At 32.8% G+C, this 10,230-nt stretch overlaps 1 long non-coding RNA gene across 1 annotated transcript; it reads right to left on the reverse strand.

The window, feature by feature from the left end:
• Nucleotides 1-913: 913 nt before the first annotated feature.
• LOC136043263 (uncharacterized) lies at nt 914-9,167 on the reverse strand. The gene is made up of 2 exons (XR_010621578.1): nt 8,570-9,167; nt 914-1,631 (listed from the first exon to the last, which is right to left on the reverse strand). It is a non-coding gene; the product is annotated as an uncharacterized LOC136043263 (long non-coding RNA).
• Between the last annotated feature and the right edge of the window lie 1,063 nt (nt 9,168-10,230).

The raw sequence follows: 10,230 nt of genomic DNA on the forward strand, positions 1-10,230 counted from the left end.
GGCAACGGCTAGCAAGTAGGGACACAACTACTTCGCGCCACCCCAACACCTAGTTGGTGGGGGCGCTTCGCGCCCCAAACCCCCCAAGCCCCCCCCGCGCGCGTAAGTCGTTACGCGCCATAATAGTTACGCGCCATTGTAGTTGTGTCCCTATGTCCCACCTGTGAATATAGATATATATATATATATATATATATATATATATATATATATATATATATATATATATATATATATATATATATATATATATATATATATATATATATATATATATATATATATATATATATATATATATATATATATATATACATATATATATATATATATGGTTTTAACTACGTAAAACTTGCGAATATACAACATTCTTTGCTGTCCCATTGTCTTTGCATATAAATAGATTGTCAGGTTTACCGACTCTTGAACATGCAACATATAATGGTCCATGGGAAAACAATCTGTATTCAGATCTATACCTCATGATTCTAATGATTGCCCTTGAGCTTTGTTGATGGTGATTGCTAATCGACCATTCCCTGTCCCGGTGTCCCGGTCGTCATTTACATCCCCCTGTTTCCCCCGGTGTCCCCGTTGTAGTTGTGTCCCTGTGTCCTGGTCGTCATTTATATTCCCTGTGTCCCGGTCGTCATTTGTATCCCGGTGTCCCGGTCTGTATATACATTCGTTTTTTAGTTTTGTTTTTCTCCTTTATTTTTTTCCTTTTTTTTTCTTTTTTAGCTTATTTAGATTTTTAGATTTTTTAGTTTTTTTATTAGTTTTTAGTTTTTTTTTCTTTTTAGTTTTTTTGTCCCGGTCGTCATTTATATCCCCCTGTTTCCCCCGGTGTCCCCGTTGTAGTTGTGTCCCAGTGTCCCGGTCGTCATTTATATTCCCTGTGTCCCGGTCGTCATTTGTATCCCGGTGTACCGGTCTGTATATACATTCGTTTTTTAGTTTTGTTTTTCTCCTTTATTTTTTTCCTTTTTTTTTTCTTTTTTAGTTTATTTAGATTTTTAGATTTTTTAGTTTTTTTATTAGTTTTTAGTTTTTTTTTCTTTTTAGTTTTTTTGTAGTTTTTACCTTCTTTTTAGTTTTGTTAATTTTTTTTTTTACTTATGTCCTGGTCGTCATTTATACTCCCTGTGTCCCGGTGCTTTGTTGATTGCTAATCGAACATTCCTTTTGTCCTGGTCGCTTTCTCTTTGAGTGTCCTCATTTATTTTTTTCTTTTTTAGTTCTTTTAGTTTTTACCTTTTTTAGTTTTTTTTAGTTTTTTAGATGAAAATTTTTTTTAGTTTTTTCCTTTTTTTCTTTTTAGTTTTTTATTGGTTTTTACCTTTATGTTAGCTTATTTTTCAGTTTTTTCCTTTTTTTTTAGTTTTTTTTTATTTTTTATTTTTTTTAGTTTTTTACCTTTTTTTAGTTTTTTTAGTTTTTTTAGTTTTTTTAGTTTTTTAGCTTTTTTACTTTTTTTATTAGTTTTTAGTTTTTTTGTAGTTTTTGCCTTTTTTTAGTTTTTTCAGTTTTTTTTTTAGTTTTTTATTGGTTTTTACCTTTATTTTAGCTTATTTTTCAGTTTTTTCCTTTTTTTTAGTTTTTTTTAGTTTTTAGTTTTTTTAGTTTTTTACCTTTTTTTAGTTTTTTTAGTTTTTTTAGTTTTTTAGCTTTTTTATTTTTTTTATTAGTTTTTAGTTTTTTTTGTAGTTTTTGCCTTTTTTTTAGTTTTTTTAGTTTTTTAGCTTTTTTATTAGTTTTTAGTTTTTTTTTGTAGTTTTTGCCTTTTTTTAGTTTTTTTAGTTTTTTAGCTTTTTTATTTTTTTTATTAGTTTTTAGTTTTTTTTGTAGTTTTTGCCTTTTTTTAGTTTTTTCAGTTTTGACGTCACCTGATCCAGTTTTTTCAGGTGACGTCACCTGATCCACGATCCACAGATCCACAGACAACTTATTTTCGATTAGCAATCACCATCAACAAAGCTCAAGGGCAATCATTAGAATCATGAGGTATAGATCTGAATATGGATTGTTTTTTCCCATGGACAATTATATGTTGCATGTTCAAGAGTCGGTAAACCTGACAATCTATTTATATGCACAGACAATGGGGCAGCGAAGAATGTTGTATATTCACAAGTTTTACGTCGTTAAAAACATAAATTGACTTTGCATCCAGTTGAACTTTATCCTTTTCAATCTTAGACATCGTGACGGATGAAAACTCGGAACAATCTATATATATAAAAATAAGTTGTCTCTGTGTGTGTGGGTCTGTCTGTCGGGTGACGTCATGTTTGTGTGTCGACTGACGTCATGTTTTCAACTGACGAATTTACAGACCGGGACATCGGGACACAAATGACGACCGGGACACCGGCACATAGGGAATATAAATGACGACACTCAAAGAGAAAGCGACCGGGACAAAAGGAATGTTCGATTAGCAATCAACAAAGCACCGGGACACAAATGACGACCGGGACACAGGGAGTATAAATGACGACCAGGACATAAGTAAAAAAAAAAAACTAAAAAAAAGGTAAAAACTACAAAAAAACTAAAAAGAAAAAAAAACAACTAAAAACTAATAAAAAAACTAAAAAATCTAAAAATCTAAATAAACTAAAAAAGAAAAAAAAGAAAAAAGGAAAAAAATAAAGGAGAAAAACAAAACTAAAAAACGAATGTATATACAGACCGGGACACCGGGATACAAATGACGACCGGGACACAGGGAATATAAATGACGACCGGGACACAGGGACACAACTACAACGGGGACGCCGGGGGGCAAAGGGGGATATAAATGACGAGCGGGACACAAGGAATATAAATGACGCCCGGGACACTCAAAGAGAAATCACAGACTGGGACACCAGGACACAAATGACGACCGGGACACAGGGAATATAAATGACGACCGGGACACAGGGACAAAACTCCAAAGGGACGCCGGGGGGCACAGGGGGATATATAAATGACGATAGCGACACAGGGAATGGTCGATTAGAAATCACCATCAACAAAGCTCAAGGGCAATCATTAGAATCATGAGGTATAGATCTGAATACGGATTGTTTTCCCATGGACCATTATATGTTGCATGTTCAAGAGTCGGTAAACCTGACAATCTATTTATATGCACAGACAATGGGACAGCAAAGAATGTTGTATATTCGCAAGTTTTACGTAGTTAAAAACATATATATATATATATATATATATATATATATATATATATATATATATATATATATATATATATATATATATATATATATATATATATATATATATATATATATATATTCACAGGTGGGACATAGGGACACAACTACAATGGCGCGTAACGACTTACGCGCGCGGGGGGGCTGGGGGGGCGCGAAGCGCCACCCCAAAAGCTAGTATATATATATATATATATATATATATATATATATATATATATATATATATATATATATATATATATATATATATATACATATATATATATATATAAGGGAGAGTGGGGCAGGTTGGTCACCTTTTTGGTTTGGCAGACTGTGTGGCCAAAGTGTGCGAGCTAGGAAAATGATTCTAGTGTCAAAAGATACAGCATTTCCTGTTCAACGTCCACAATTTTTCTTAGATTTAATCTACCGTTGTTTTCTCTTCAGTAACATTTTTAACAGATGAGGTCGAAAGTGACCAATGTACCTCGTAGGGGGGTAGGTTGGTCACACTGTTAATAGTCTCTTTATTACTTCTAACACCAGGTACAATTGTAGTACTATTATTGTTTCAATTATATTTTACGTAAAATGCAACATTTAACTAGCAATTTCGCATTAGATACAAAAAAAAAAAATTTATTCAACCGAATATTCACTCAAATTAACGTCGAAGACTAGTGCTTTTGCGGCACGTTCGGTCCCCCCAGAGATCCTGGGAACTGGAAGCTTCATAAAAATGTCACTTTGAGGAACTAGTGATTCGTCAGCTACTTCAGGAAAAACAAATTTCCAGGAGGGAGATTTCCTCCGAAGGAAGTTGACTACATATCCTTCACTGGTGTCTTTCTTGACTTCACCGGCAAAATACTTTTTCACTCTTTTGCCTAAAAACTCCACCAGGATAAAGTCACCAACACTGACTTCATCTTTTTCAGTTGTACAGTCATCCATATCAACATCAAGGTCGGAATCGTCGTCAAAGACCATCTCATTGTCACTATCTGAGCTGAAATTGTCTGCTTCGACGAAAAGTGCCTTACGTGGCATTTCTTTTGCGGTGTTCTTATTGGATTTACTAGTTTTTTTCTCCTCAGTTTCTCCTTTGCGTTTCTTCTTAGCTGAGAGTTCTTCGATTAAAGCGTTTTTTTACTGGTGTGTCAGTAAGAACCTGAGACCTTCCCTTCTTCCGTTTAATCGTATCACCCTTTTTTGGTGGTGCTTTTGGGTAAGGTCTTACTACTTCTGGTCCAAGTGCAGCAGACGTTGATCCCACAAGGGCTTGAAGATCAGCTGAACTTGGTTCTGACTGTGATTGACTTCCACTATCTTGTCCAACAAACATCTCTGATCCTGCTCGTTGCGCAATACCAGATGGATCAAGTCTGTCAGTAACCTCTGCGGCAAGAAAGTCCTCATCCGCGAACACAAAACGATCACAAGGCCAAATTCCGGCAACCCTGAATCCAGATGTGATATTCGTGGGAGTCAATGCACGAGGAAAGGCAGTTCCAACTAGCTCCGCTACGTCGTAAATAGAAATGGATTTTCCTGGATTCTTTGTCATCCACGTGTCGCAGGCGGCATTATAGAATGCCTTGAATGGTCCGTAACAACTTCGATCTAGCGGCTGCAGTTTATGGCTTGTGTGTGGCGGGAAGGTTAATGCAATGATGTGGGACTTCTTCATCAGTTCAAGCGACTCAATGGTAACATGGCTAGTGTGGTTGTCCATCAGAAGTAGCACTGGCCTTTCAACACTAGGCTTGCTGTGGCGGATGAAATGTTCAAGAAAAACAACAAAGTTCTCTTCAGTCATCCATCCCGAGGGATGAGCAACACTCCCAGGCGGAGATCCCTTCATCATGTGAGGAAGATACTTTACCCTCGGAAAAATCATGAATGGTGGGATGGCAATTCCTTGAGCAGACACAGCTGTGCACATTGTAACTAGCACCCCTCTTTCTCCTGATGTAATTCTTCCAACTTGCTTCTTTCCTTTCTATTTTTCTTGAATTGTGAACAGTAGTGGGGCCAGTTTCGTCTAAATTCCATACATCACAAGCCGAAAAACTGTATTTGCGCAGCAATGACTCGTATGTGTCAAAAAAAGCATTGACTACAGGTCTGTTAAAGGCAGTAGCTCTTGCAATACTTGTCGCTTCTGGAGATCGTAGAGAAAGTGTTGGGTTGCGGCGTAAAAAGGCCCAGAGCCAGTCCTTTCCAGCTGTTTTTGCTTCTTCCCAGTGATGAATATCCTTACCCAGTTTCTCAGCAAAATCAAACGCTAATTTTCTGACCTCCCTTGTCGAAAGTCCATGATGAAGTTGTGATGCTCTAATAAGATAATTTTCAAGGCTTTTCTCCTCTTCAGCCGTAAATATTTTGCGCGTTTTGTACCGTGGGATAAAATTTTCCAGTGGTACTTCACTGACATCATTTGTACTTGTGCCACCTTCTGTTAAGAACTTCTGAGTGTAGCGCTTAAGAGTCGATCGGGGGATATGAATCTCACGGGCTACAGTAGCAAACTTTCCTCCTTCCAGTATTTTTTGCACACCTTGTCTTATAACCTCAGGAGGAATGGTCCCATTTTCTGTTTTTCTCTTGTAGGTCCTCATTTTTGTTAAATCTCACCTACAATAAAAAAAAGAAGAATATTCAAGGAAATTATAATAACATTTTCTTTCACACTGTGGGGCAGGCTTGACAGTGCGTCTTCAAAGTGATCAACCTGCCCCATAAAAAAGTGACCAACCTGCCCCACAGAGGAAAGCTAAACAAAAACATGGCTACTTTAAAAACTGTTAAAGTTAAGAATTCAGATCCAAGCCTAAAATGGAGCCAATCAGCTGGCTTTCCTGCGATAAAAATCTTATTGTAATTACTCTTCTCGTTTTCTCTCAAAATGACACTACGTCTACCTTGATTTTTCATAAAAACTTACCGAAAAAACAAAATTTGTCCGCCACTTTTTTCACAAAGACGCTATAGCCACCATATTTTCATGACATGTTTCTGATGCAATTTCTCACATTCAGTAGCAGTTACAAAATTTTTTGGCAATAGATGGCAGACCAATTCCCAAGTGTTCAACCTGCCCCACTGGCCAACGTGCCCCACTCTCCCCTATATATATATATATATATATATATATATATATATATATATATATATATATATATATATATATATATATATATATATATATACATATATATATATATATATATATATATATATATATATATATGTATATATATATATATATATATATATATATATATATATATATATATATATATATATATATATATATATATATATATATATATATATATATGTTTTTTACTACGTAAAACTCGCGAATATACAACATTGTTCACTGTCCCATCGCGCGTCCCCGTCGTCATTTATATATCCCCCTGTGCCCCCTGACGTCCCCGTTGTAGTTGTGTCCCGGTCGTCATTTATATTCTCTGTGTCCCGGTCGTCATTTATATTCCCTGTGTCGTCCCGGTCGTCATTTGTGTCCCGGTGTTTTTTTCTTTTTAGTTTTTTACCTTTTTTATTTTTTTCCTTTTTAAAGTTTTTTCTTTTTAGGTTTTTCTTTTTAGGTTTCTTTTATATATATATATATATATATATATATATATATATATATATATGTTTTTAACTACGTGTCCCACCTGTGAATATAGATATATATATATATATATATATATATATATATATATATATATATATATATATATATATATATATATATATATATATATCTATATATATAAATAAGTTGTCTGTCTGTCTGTGGATCAGGTGACGTCATGTTTCTGTGTTGACTGACGTCATGAAATTAGTTGTCGTCATTTTTGCTTTGACGGTGACGTCATTCAAGATATTTAAGACATATGTTCACGTAGAAATCTATTAATGTTTAAGTTTACAATGACTGTCGAGTGACGTCATCATAAGGATTGAGCTGCATGTCGTCATGAAGTTAGTTGTCGTCATAAATGACGATGGCGACTCAGGGAATGGTCGATTAGCAATCACCATCAACAAAGCTCAAGGGCAATCATTAGAATCATGAGGTATAGATCTGAATACGGATTGTTTTCCCATGGACCATTATATGTTGCATGGAACATATATATATATATATATACTAGCTGTTGGGGTGGCGCTTCGCGCCACCCCAACACCTAGTTGGTGGGGGCGCTTCGCGCCCCCCCCCAAGCCCCCCCGCGCGCGTAAGTCGTTACGCGCCATAATAGTTACGCGCCATTGTAGTTGTGTCCCTATGTCCCACCTGTGAATATAGATAGATATATATATATATATATATATATATATATATATATATATATATATATATATATATATATATATATATATATATATATATATATATATATATATATATATATATATGGTTTTAACTACGTAAAACTTGCGAATATACAACATTCTTTGCTGTCCCATTGTCTTTGCATATAAATAGATTGTCAGGTTTACCGACTCTTGAACATGCAACATATAATGGTCCATGGGAAAACAATCTGTATTCAGATCTATACCTCATGATTCTAATGATTGCCCTTGAGCTTTGTTGATGGTGATTGCTAATCGACCATTCCCTGTCCCGGTGTCCCGGTCGTCATTTATATCCCCCTGTTTCCCCCGGTGTCCCCGTTGTAGTTGTGTCCCTGTGTCCCGGTCGTCATTTATATTCCCTGTGTCCCGGTCGTCATTTGTATCCCGGTGTCCCGGTCTGTATATACATTCGTTTTTTAGTTTTGTTTTTCTCCTTTATTTTTTTCCTTTTTTTTCTTTTTTAGTTTATTTAGATTTTTAGATTTTTTAGTTTTTTTATTAGTTTTTAGTTTTTTTTTCTTTTTAGTTTTTTTGTAGTTTTTACCTTCTTTTTAGTTTTGTTAGTTTTTTTTTACTTATGTCCTGGTCGTCATTTATACTCCCTGTGTCCCGGTGCTTTGTTGATTGCTAATCGAACATTCCTTTTGTCTCGTCATTTATTTTTTTCTTTTTTAGTTCTTTTAGTTTTTACCTTTTTTAGTTTTTTTTAGTTTTTTAGATGAAAATTTTTTTTAGTTTTTTCCTTTTTTTCTTTTTAGTTTTTTATTGGTTTTTACCTTTATTTTAGCTTATTTTTCAGTTTTTTCCTTTTTTTTAGTTTTTTTTTATTTTTTATTTTTTTTAGTTTTTTACCTTTTTTTAGTTTTTTTATTTTTTTTTAGTTTTTTAGCTTTTTTACTTTTTTTATTAGTTTTTAGTTTTTTTTGTAGTTTTTGCCTTTTTTTAGTTTTTTCAGTTTTTTTTAGTTTTTTATTGTTTTTTACCTTTATTTTAGCTTATTTTTCAGTTTTTTCCTTTTTTTTAGTTTTTTTTAGTTTTTAGTTTTTTTAGTTTTTTACCTTTTTTTAGTTTTTTTAGTTTTTTTAGTTTTTTAGCTTTTTTATTTTTTTTATTAGTTTTTAGTTTTTTTTGTAGTTTTTGCCTTTTTTTAGTTTTTTTAGTTTTTTAGCTTTTTTATTAGTTTTTAGTATTTTTTGTAGTTTTTGCCTTTTTTTAGTTTTTTTCTTTTTAGTTTTTTTGTAGTTTTTACTTTCTTTTTAGTTTTGTTAGTTTTTTTTTTACTTATGTCCTGGTCGTCATTTATACTCCCTGTGTCCCGGTGCTTTGTTGATTGCTAATCGAACATTCCTTTTGTCCTGGTCGCTTTCTCTTTGAGTGTCGTCATTTATTTTTTTCTTTTTTAGTTCTTTTAGTTTTTACCTTTTTTAGTTTTTTTTAGTTTTTTAGATGAAAATTTTTTTTAGTTTTTTCCTTTTTTTCTTTTTAGTTTTTTATTGGTTTTTACCTTTATTTTAGCTTATTTTTCAGTTTTTTCCTTTTTTTAGTTTTTTTTTATTTTTATTTTTTTTTAGTTTTTTACCTTTTTTTAGTTTTTTTTTAGTTTTTTAGCTTTTTAGCTTTTTTACTTTTTTTATTAGTTTTTAGTTTTTTTGTAGTTTTTGCCTTTTTTTAGTTTTTTTAGTTTTTTTTTTAGTTTTTTATTGGTTTTTACCTTTATTTTAGCTTATTTTTCAGTTTTTTCCTTTTTTTAAGTTTTTTTTAGTTTTTAGTTTTTTTAGTTTTTTACCTTTTTTTAGTTTTTTTAGTTTTTTAGCTTTTTTATTTTTTTTATTAGTTTTTAGTTTTTTTTGTAGTTTTTGCCTTTTTTTAGTTTTTTTAGTTTTTTAGCTTTTTTATTAGTTTTTAGTTTTTTTTGTAGTTTTTGCCTTTTTTTAGTTTTTTTAGTTTTTTAGCTTTTTTAATTTTTTTATTAGTTTTTAGTTTTTTTTGTAGTTTTTGCCTTTTTTTAGTTTTTTCAGTTTTGACGTCACCTGATCCAGTTTTTTCAGGTGACGTCACCTGATCCATCCACAGACAGACAACTTATTTTTATATATATAGAAGATAGATAGATAGATATATATATATCTATATTCACAGGTGGGACATAGGGACACAACTACAATGGCGCGTAACTAATATGGCGCGTAACGACTTACGCGCGCGGGGGGGCCAACTAGGTGTTGGGGTGGTATATATAGTGGTATATATGCTAGGTATATATCTATCTATATAAAAATAAGTTGTCTGTCTGTGGATCTGTGGATCAGGTGACGTCATGTTTCTGTGTCGGCTGACGTCTTGAAATTAGTTGTCGTCATGTTTGTTATGACGATGCTTAGTATATTGTAAAACACATTAATTTGGTTAATAATATACCATTTAAAACACCCAAATGAACATGCTGGAGTAGTCACTCGGTGAGAGAGGGTATCAGAACGGTGAATGAAGGTCCTAGGCTCAAATCCTGGTTAGGCTAAAAAAGGTAAAAAACTAAAAACTTAAAAAAAAAAACTGAAAAAACTAAAAAAAAAGGCAAAAACTACAAAAAAAACTAAAAACTAATAAAAAAAATAAAAAAGCTAAAAAACTAAAAAAACTAAAA

This window comes from Artemia franciscana, unplaced genomic scaffold (assembly GCF_032884065.1).
Source record: "Artemia franciscana unplaced genomic scaffold, ASM3288406v1 Scaffold_4183, whole genome shotgun sequence".
Classification (NCBI taxonomy): Eukaryota; Metazoa; Arthropoda; class Branchiopoda; order Anostraca; family Artemiidae; genus Artemia; species Artemia franciscana.